This window comes from Lactuca virosa, chromosome 3, assembly GCF_052849685.1.
Source record: "Lactuca virosa cultivar CGN04683 chromosome 3, Lactuca_virosa_CGN04683_v6, whole genome shotgun sequence".
NCBI classification, from domain to species: domain Eukaryota; kingdom Viridiplantae; phylum Streptophyta; class Magnoliopsida; order Asterales; family Asteraceae; genus Lactuca; species Lactuca virosa.
Genome location: NC_136428.1, coordinates 334,227,043 through 334,236,358, shown reverse-complemented (window position 1 = coordinate 334,236,358; position 9,316 = coordinate 334,227,043). Strand labels below are relative to the sequence as shown.

At 41.0% G+C, this 9,316-nt stretch overlaps 1 non-coding gene across 1 annotated transcript; it reads right to left on the bottom strand.

Moving 5' to 3' along the window:
* Window positions 1–1,123: 1,123 nt before the first annotated feature.
* LOC145168278 (small nucleolar RNA R71) lies at window positions 1,124–1,230 on the bottom strand. Its single transcript, XR_013741845.1, has one exon. It is a non-coding gene; the product is annotated as a small nucleolar RNA R71 (small nucleolar RNA).
* Between the last annotated feature and the right edge of the window lie 8,086 nt (window positions 1,231–9,316).

Genomic DNA, 9,316 nt, shown 5'->3' with positions numbered 1-9,316 from the left:
TAGTTAGATTAATTTTCGTTCTCTGAGTTCGATACCCTGCTTGCTAATTTATACCACCAATTGACAGGTCCACTGCCTTTTGTGTATCAAATTCATAATTAAAAGTAGGATAAAACCAGTGCATTTTTATACACATCAAGTTTTTGGCGCCGTTGCCGGGGAACGGTTCAAAAATTAATTCTAATTTCTAGTGTTATCGATCATTTGTGTGAGATTTATCTTGCACAAAGTTACTGCTTTAGTCATTTAGTTATTAGGACAAGTTTTAAAGTTTGATGTTTCTAGAATTTTAGTTAATATTTTTTCTGTTTTTGCCTTGAACTCGCCGAGTGCACTCGAAGCTACTCAGCGAGTTCATAGTTGATTACCAGTTTCGTTTTTATTTTATTTTTGTTCTTTTTACGCGTGTTTTATGCTTTGGTTGCAGGTATTACATGACCCGAGGATCCAACACACCTTTGGTTCCTCCATTTGAAGACCCGGAATCCACACTTAGGAAAAACAAGGATAAAGTACTTGAAGACACTAACCCGCCAAAGAAATCACCGTTCAAGGACCTCAAATCAGTCTTTGGGAAGAAAAAGAACAAGAAAGCAGGTGAGTCTAGCAGTCAAAAGAGCGAAGGAAGCAACCTTGGAAATCTTGGAGACGATACATTCCATAAAGAAACCGAATTTGAGTACGAGTACAATTCAGAATACGAAGAAGGAAGCGACATAGAGGGCGAACTAGCTGACAACATGGCTAACATCGATGAAGTTCCCATGGGTGAATGGAAGAAAAGGATGCGTGACGACACCAGCCCGGGACTTGTGCAACCCGCGATTCCCGCAACTGCCACCTTTGAACTTAAGGGCCACATACTTGCTCAACTTAAGGAAATCCCATTCTACGGGAAGGATCATGAAGACGCATACAAGCATCTTGACGAGGTCAATGACATAGCCGACTACTTCAATGTCCCTAATGTGACTCGCGACACTGTTTTGCTATGTATGCTACCAGTCACATTCAAGGAGCCGCGAAAGATTGGTTGAAATCACTCCCTCCAGGATCCATCACTACTTGGACTAAAATGAAAGAAGAATTTATAGACCAATTTTTCCCTCCCTCAAAGATAGCCAAATTGAAGAAAGCCATTGCCAATTTTGAACAACAAGCTGGAGAGTCACTTTATGAAGCATGGGAAAGATACAAGGGTCTACTGAGAAATTGCCCACATCACGATCTAAACAGCCAACAAGAAGTCTCCATTTTCTATGATGGAGTAAATGTGACAACCAGGCAACTCCTTGATTCGTTAGGACCACTCACAAAGAAAGCACCCCCAGTGATAAAAGCTTTAATTAAGAATTCTCTAAACACTCTAGAGAATATCACGACCCAAGGAATGACTTAACTCGAGGGGCGGTGAATTCTATTACCGATGACATGGCGGCAATGATGGCAAAATTGGAAAGCATGGACTGAAGAATGACTAAGATGGACCAATCCATCCATTCCATTAGAGTGGGATGTGAAAATTGTAGAGGGCCCCACCTTACTAAAGATTGTGACCTTGATGAAAACGGGAACCGGAAAGTCCAAGTGTGCTATTCAAGTGGTGATATGTATGATGACAATTGGCGAAAATCCAAGAAAGAATGGCTACCATATGAAGAGTATAAAAAGACAAGGGAGGAAAAATATAAGCAAAAAGATAGAGGCTTTTATCAAAAGGAGGAACCGGCGTATGAAAAGAAATCAGATTTGGAAGATATGCTTACAAGATTCGTAGCCGCGTCCGAGAAAAGACATAGTGATACCGATGCTACAATCAAAGATCAACAAAATATGTTGAGATAACACCAAATTATGATGAAAGATCAACAAGCTCTGCTTAGGAATCAGCAAGCATCTATTCTCAACATAGAAAAGCAGTTGGGCCAACTTGCACAACAAGTGAACGAGAGACGACCAGGTGGACTTCCTCGTAATACCGAAAGTAATCCAAAAGGAGCACATATAAATATCGTGATGACTAGGAGTGGGAAGATTATAACTCCTCTGGCCTCTATTTAGCAAGAAGATCCTACGCTGGTGCAAGAGAAAGAAGCAGAAAATGAAGAATCATAAATTCCCAATCCGACTCGCCGAGTCGACCTTACGGACTCGACGAGTCCCCCACCTGAACAGAACAGAAACCCTCCTGTGAAGCCATATCAGCCTCCACTGCCATATCCAGCCCGAGCTAGACAAGAAAAGAATGAAGTTGACTACCAGAAGTTTCTAGAACACATAAAGGCTCTTCAAATTAATATGCCATTCATAGAGGCGGTTGCACAAATGCCCAAATACACAAAATTTCTCAAGGAGCTTCTAACGAATAGAAAAAAGATGGAAGAAGTGAAGAAAGTGGTCCTAAATGAGAACTGTTCAGCTGCCATGTTGAATAAACTACCTAAGAATAAGGGTGATCCAGGAAGCTTAACCTTGCCTTGTCAATTCGGGAACTTAGCTACCATTTATGCATTGGCGGATTCGGGGGCAAGTGTAAATCTCATGTCGTACTCATTCTTTAAGAAGTTAGATCTTCCGGAGCCAAGGCCCATTCGGATGGCAATTCACCTAGCAAATAAAACGGTCACATTCCCAAGGGGAATATGCGAAGATCTATTGGTGAAGGTTGATAAGTTCGTTTTTCCCGCGGACTTCATAGTATTAGATATGGAAGCAGACCCTCAAGTCCCGATCATACTTGGAAGACCTTTCCTAAACACCGCGAGTGCTATAGTTGACATGCGAGATTCTAAACTTGCTCTTCAGGTGGGAGACGAATCAGTGACTTTTGGAGTTGATCAAGCCATAAAGCATGCAAGGAATAGTGATGATACGGCATTCTCAGTTGATATGTTGGAAGAGCTAATGGAGGAATGGAATAAAGATGAGCCAAAAAAGTCCAACGTCACATTTGAAGAAGAATTTGATGCTGAAAGAGACCTGCTGGAAATAGAGAGACTGCTCGAGGAAGCTGAATATAATGATCTGATCAGAAGTGCAGAACACCCTACTCGTCGAGTATCCTCGACCAACTCGACGAGTTCATTCGAAAAAGCCCGATCAGTCGCGAATTTTACCCGGGACTCGACGAGTCCCCTCACTGGACTCGACGTGTTCAGCATTCAGAACACGAAAGATGAGCTTAAAGCACTACCATATCACTTGGGGTACGCATTTCTTGAAGATGGCCAACAAAAACCTGTAATTATAGCCGCTGATTTGGCCAAACATGAGAAAGAAAGTCTTGTGGGTGTACTAAGGAAAAGGCAAGGTGCTATAGCATGGAAAATAACCGACATAAAAGGAATTAGCCCAGCTTATTGTTCTCACAAGATTAACTTATAAGATGGAGCTAAAGCTTTAGTGCAACGCCAAAGAAGACTTAACCCGAACATTCAAGAAGTTGTGAAAAAGGAGTTGGTTAAACTACTAGATGCCGGAATCATTTACTCAATCTCTGATAACCCATGGGTGAGTTCGGCACAAGTGGTACCAAAGAAAGGAGGAATGACGGTGGTGGCCAATGAAAATAACGAGTTAATTCCAACAAGAACAGTAACCGGGTGGCGTGTTTGCATTGACTACCGAAAATTAAATGATGCCACATGCAAGGATCACTTTCCATTGCCATTTATAGATCAAATGCTCGAAAGGCTCTCCGGTCATCTATATTATTGTTTTCTCGATGGCCTTTCGGGATATTTTCAAATCCCAATCGACGCACAAGACCAAGAGAATACCACTTTTACATGCCCGAGTGGAACATTCGCATATAGACGCATGCCTTTTGGGTTATGCAATGCACCGGCTACTTTCCAAAGGTGCATGATGGCCATTTTCCACGATATCATTGAGAAGTTTATGGAGGTTTTAATGGATGATTTCTCGGTGTTCGGGTCATCTTTTGATGATTGCTTATCTAATTTGGACTTGATGCTAGCTAGATGTGAGAAGACAAACCTTGTCCTTAATTGGGAAAAGTGTCATTTCATGGTAAAGGAAGGAATTGTATTGTGTCACAAAGTTTCAAGGAAGGGGATAGAAGTGGATAGAGAAAAAGTGGACACAATAGCTAAGTTACCCCCTCCAACAAGCGTAAAAGGGGTAAGGATTTTTCTTGGCCATGCGGGATTTTATCGTCGCTTCATTAAAGACTTCTCGAATATCACTAGGCCCTTGACTCAACTACTTTTGAAGGATGCTCCATTCAATTTCTCTAGAGAATTTCATGAAGCATTCCATTTGTTGAAGGAAAGATTGACCACTACTCCTATCATGATAGCACCAAATTGGGAGCTGTTTTAGGGCAAAGGGTTGATAAATATTTTCAACCTATCTACTATGAAAGCAAGACTTTGAACCCAACTCAAGAGAACTACACTACTACCGAGAAGGAGTTGCTAGCAGTGGTATATGCATTTGACAAGTTCCGGCCATACTTAGTCTTATCCAAGACGATAGTTTTTACCGACCATTCTGCCCTAAAGTATCTTTTTGCTAAACAAGATGCTAAGCCCCGATTCATATGTTGGGTCTTACTTTTACAAGAGTTTGATATTGAAATAAAAGATAAAAAGGGAATGGAAAACGTAGCTGCCAACCATTTGTCAAGACTAGAGAACCCGCTTTTGGAGGAGTTGGAAGAAGACAAAATTGGAGATGATTTTCCCGATGAGTATCTTTTAGTAATAGCAGGGGAGGTTCCATGGTTTGCGGATATAGCTAATTACTTAGCTACTGAATATATTCCAAAAGATTTAACCCGCCAACAAAAGAAGAAATTCTTTTCAGAAATCAAATACTACTTTTGGGACGAGCCATACCTTTTCCGAAGCTGCACGGACGGAATGATACGAAGATGTGTATTCGGGAAAGAAAGTTGGGAAATCTTGGAACACTGCCATAGCGGGCCCGCCGGGGGACATCATGGAGCGCATTACACGGCTAAGAAGATTTTTGATATTGGGTTTTATTGGCCTACAATTTTCAAAGATGCGGCTCAATATGTCAAAGAATGTGATTCATGCCAACGAGCGGGGAACATATCATCCTGAAATGAAATGCTCCAACATAGTATTCAAGTATGTAAGGTATTTGATGTGTGGGGGATTGACTTTATGGGACCTTTCCCAATGTCAAAAGGGAACAAATACATATTGGTGGCAGTTGACTACGTATCGAAATGGGCGGAGGCACAAGCATTACCAACTAATGATGCTCGAGTGGTGGTGCGGTTTCTTAAGAAGTTATTCTCAAGGTTTGGAGTCCCTAAAGCTCTCATTAGTGACCGAGGCACTCACTTTGCAAATGATCAATTAGCCAAAGTGTTGAAAAGATATAGGGTACATCATAGGTTCTCGACATCTTATCATCCACAAACGAGTGGCCAAACTGAAGTGACGAACCGAACGTTGAAAAGGGTTTTGGAGAGATCGGTTGGAGGAAATCGGAAGGAGTGGTCGGATAAACTTGATGATGCACTTTGGGCCTTTCGAACAGCTTCCAAAACACCTATTGGTACTACACCATATAGGCTAGTTTATGGAAAGAATTGTCATTTACCGGTTGAAATAGAACACAAAGCCTATTGGGCTTTAAAGATGTGTAATTTTGAGTTGGCTGAACTTCGTACCAACCGGTTGTTGCAAATGAATGCCCTTGAAGAGCTTAGAAATGAGGCCTACACAAATTCCTTGATATACAAAGAGAAGACCAAGAATTGGCATGACAAAAGATTAAAGGGTAATAAGGACTTTCATGAAGGACAAAAGGTTAAAACTTTTCAATTCAAGGTTAAAACTTTTTCCGGGCAAGCTAAGGACACAATGGGATGGTCCTTTTGTGGTGAAACAAGTCTTTCCACATGGAGCTATTGAACTTTTATCAAGAGATGGAACTCCTTTTAAAGTTAATGGGCATAGGGTGAAGAAATATGAAGAAGGAATCCTAAAAGATGAAGGACTTGAAGAAGGGCTGCTTCTGGGAGGAACTACAGAAACTTACAGCGGGAAGGAGTCCAGCTAATGACTCCTTTAAAAGAAGCGCTTCCGGGAGGCAACCCGAGTTTAGAGTTTGCTTTCTTTTTACCTTTCTTTTTCTTTTTACCTTCATTTTTCTTTATAACTGCTATTTTCAATCTTCTTCTGTGATTAGAATGATTGCTTGAGGGCAAGAAATGTTCAAGTGTGGGGTTGGTGGCATAAAATTTAAAAAACTAAAATTTTTTATTAAACAGAACGAAAAACTCGTCGAGTCCATATATCTGCTCGGCGAGTCCATTTTTAAAATCACGTAAAATCGCGGATTCACGTATCTGCTCGGTGAGTAGGACTTCTACTCGGTGAGTACACGTATTTACCCGAAAAAAAATATTTAATTTACATTCTGTAAATAAGGGGTTTTAACCCTAATTGGTAAATCACAACTTCATACACAGCCACCACCCGCTCGTCGAGCATCTTCTCCCATCAAGCCTTCATCTTCGATTTCTTGCTTGTTCTTGCATCTTCAACCAAAAAGGTAACATTTTTCCCACTTAATCTTGTTAAAGTTCATGTCTTGGGTAGATTTGTGGCTGTAATCCATGAAAAATCCGATTTTGGGGTTTACTCCAATCCTAGGGTTTTGAATTTTAGAATGAATTAGGTTGTTTTAGACGAAATTTCTTGCAAATTTATGCTTAATATACATACCAAGACAAACCACTGGACTAATTTGTGTGTTTGGATGGTTGATTTCGCCCGAATCAGAATTAAAACTCGGACCGACTCGCACAGTTCGTCCTGCTCGTCGAGCAGGACTCCTACTCGGCGAGTCCAGGTTGCAGATGCCCAGTATTTGGTCATCTTTAATTTTTCGGTATTTTGTTTGTGGTGTTCTTGGTTTTATTTTGCAGAACATATGTCTAGGCGTGGATAAAGTTCAAGGGGAGGCAGTTATGGGGACATCCCATGGCTAAATTTTCCTCAAATAACCTCCAAATCTTCACTCGCCCGTACGAAAAACGAGCTGGAAACACTAAAACGAAAGGAGATTTATATCCCCAACGCAATCGACTGGCATTGGATGGGTCAAACCGGGTTGGAGGAAGTGTTCACTCCTTATTTAGTCAAGTCTTTCGAAAATGATGGGATGACAATAGTTTGTGACGGTTGGAGTCGATTATTCAAGATCCAAGAGCCAGTTTACCAGGAACTTTGCTGGGAATTCTTTGCTACCATCTCCTTCCGAGGTGGTGATGATTATTATAGTCCAAATGTTATTACATTTTGTATTAGAGGAGAAGTGTGCCAGTGCAGCATGGCGGAGCTCGCATGGAGATTGGGAATTTATGATCAAAATGTGATCATGTCTGAAAACTTTGAAACATTCTTGGAACATTGTCACAAGGACTTGCCTAAAGAGGTGGTTGCATCTACTTGGTGGAATACAATTGCAAACCGGTTCTACATTCCATCGTCTGCTCAAAAGGGGAGTATTTGTTCCCCAATTCATCGCCTGATGCATCGTCTGATCGCAAGTACTATTAACATGCGAAAGGATGATGATAAGGTCCCTACTCTTGACATTTTCTACATGTGGAGCATTATCACTCCCGATGTTTTCTGCAATTTGCCATATTGTTTGGCAAAATATTTAGCATAGGGGGCGGTTAAGGAGCGGATCACTTCCAAAATCAACGGGGGCATGTTTGTTACGAAGCTAGCGAGGTCGTATGGGATCTTGGATCAAGGTGCAGCAAGGGTATTGACAATGATTCCTTATCCTCCGTTTAGCACCACATTATTCAGGAGGGCAAGGATCATTGAGGATTATGGTGGGGCACATTTTGGAATCCTGAATGCAGATGCAGTGTTAGAGCCCGAGGAGCCAGGAAGAAGGGTAAGGCAAAGAAGAGAGCCCGTCCGAGAAGACCCACCGGTCATTCCGGTGGATGAAGAGTTACCCATGGACCGGTACAACATGGAGGCAAGAAGGTACCAGGACGATCTTGGAAGAAGCATGAACTACAACAACGAATCATTTGTTTATTTATTTGAACAAATGAATATCGCACCAAGGCCCGGACCCGGATTTCCCTATGTGCCAAGTTGGGAGGAGAGAGTGCAAGCAAGAAGGAACCAAGCTGGTGGAAGTGGAACTGGAGGAAACGAAGAGGAGGATGAAGATTGATGTTTTGTTTTGTTTTTAATTTGGATGTTTGAAAACTTTTTTTTTATTTATTTGTTTTGTGGGTTTTGAACTTTTAGGACGTTAAAGTAGGAGTTTGTTTTTTTATCACTTGTGTTTGCTCTTATTTTTTTCAGATTGAAGCTAGGATGCATGCAAGAGTCTCAAATGTCAAGTTCAGGGTAAGGGTCGGGTCTAGATGAGAATGTGCAAGTTTTGAGTTTAAGGTCGAGTCTGTTATCAAAGAGGGTTTAAGAGTTTTATTTATTGAAGAAAAATGAAGGAGAGACACTAAATTGCCATACCCAATCACATCAGAAACGGACTCAAAAGCAGAATATTTATTTATCACTCAGCGTTGTACTCGCCGAGTGCATAAGTTGGGCTCAGCGAGTCTCCTTGCGATACCACGACTTTTCTGCTAAAAGCCCTTCTGCTCGCCGAGCAGCCGTAGTGACTCGGCGAGTCACTCAATATTCCACTACCAAAACTTGGATTTTGACCACATATGATACGGGCTTTGCTCATATTCTTTGAAGATTAATTCCTGAAGATTTTTGAGACTATTTTCATGCATATTTGGAACTGTACCACACGAGATTTGACACCCAAGACATGGATGAGTTGTTCCCATGTCTAAAGTCAATTGAAGATGGAGCTTTCAATGAAGAAGATCAACCTCGCGACTACTATCCCAGGGGAGTTTCTTCTAATTCCCTCCTTACTTTGTTGTTTTCTTTATCATGCATAACATGCAATGGGGACATTGCATAAATTAAGTGTGGGGTAGGGGGTTGGTTACATTAGTTGAAATTTTAGTTAAATTTTAAAAATTTTGCATAAAAATTGCTAGGATTAATTTAGAAAATTTTGGTAAAGCAATTAGGGATCATGCTAGTATTATATTTGATGATTCTATGAGGACCCAAATGTTTAGTTGAGCCTATATATGTTATAATGCATTTGTGGCCCCCTTTATTCTAGTGAAATCATGGGACAAAAACACAACCTCGCTTAGTTTGAGGGATGCAATATGTTTAGCATCGTATACTTGAAATGTATCCAGGAAGACTAATACTTTAACCAATAAAGGTTGAAGTTAAGTGCC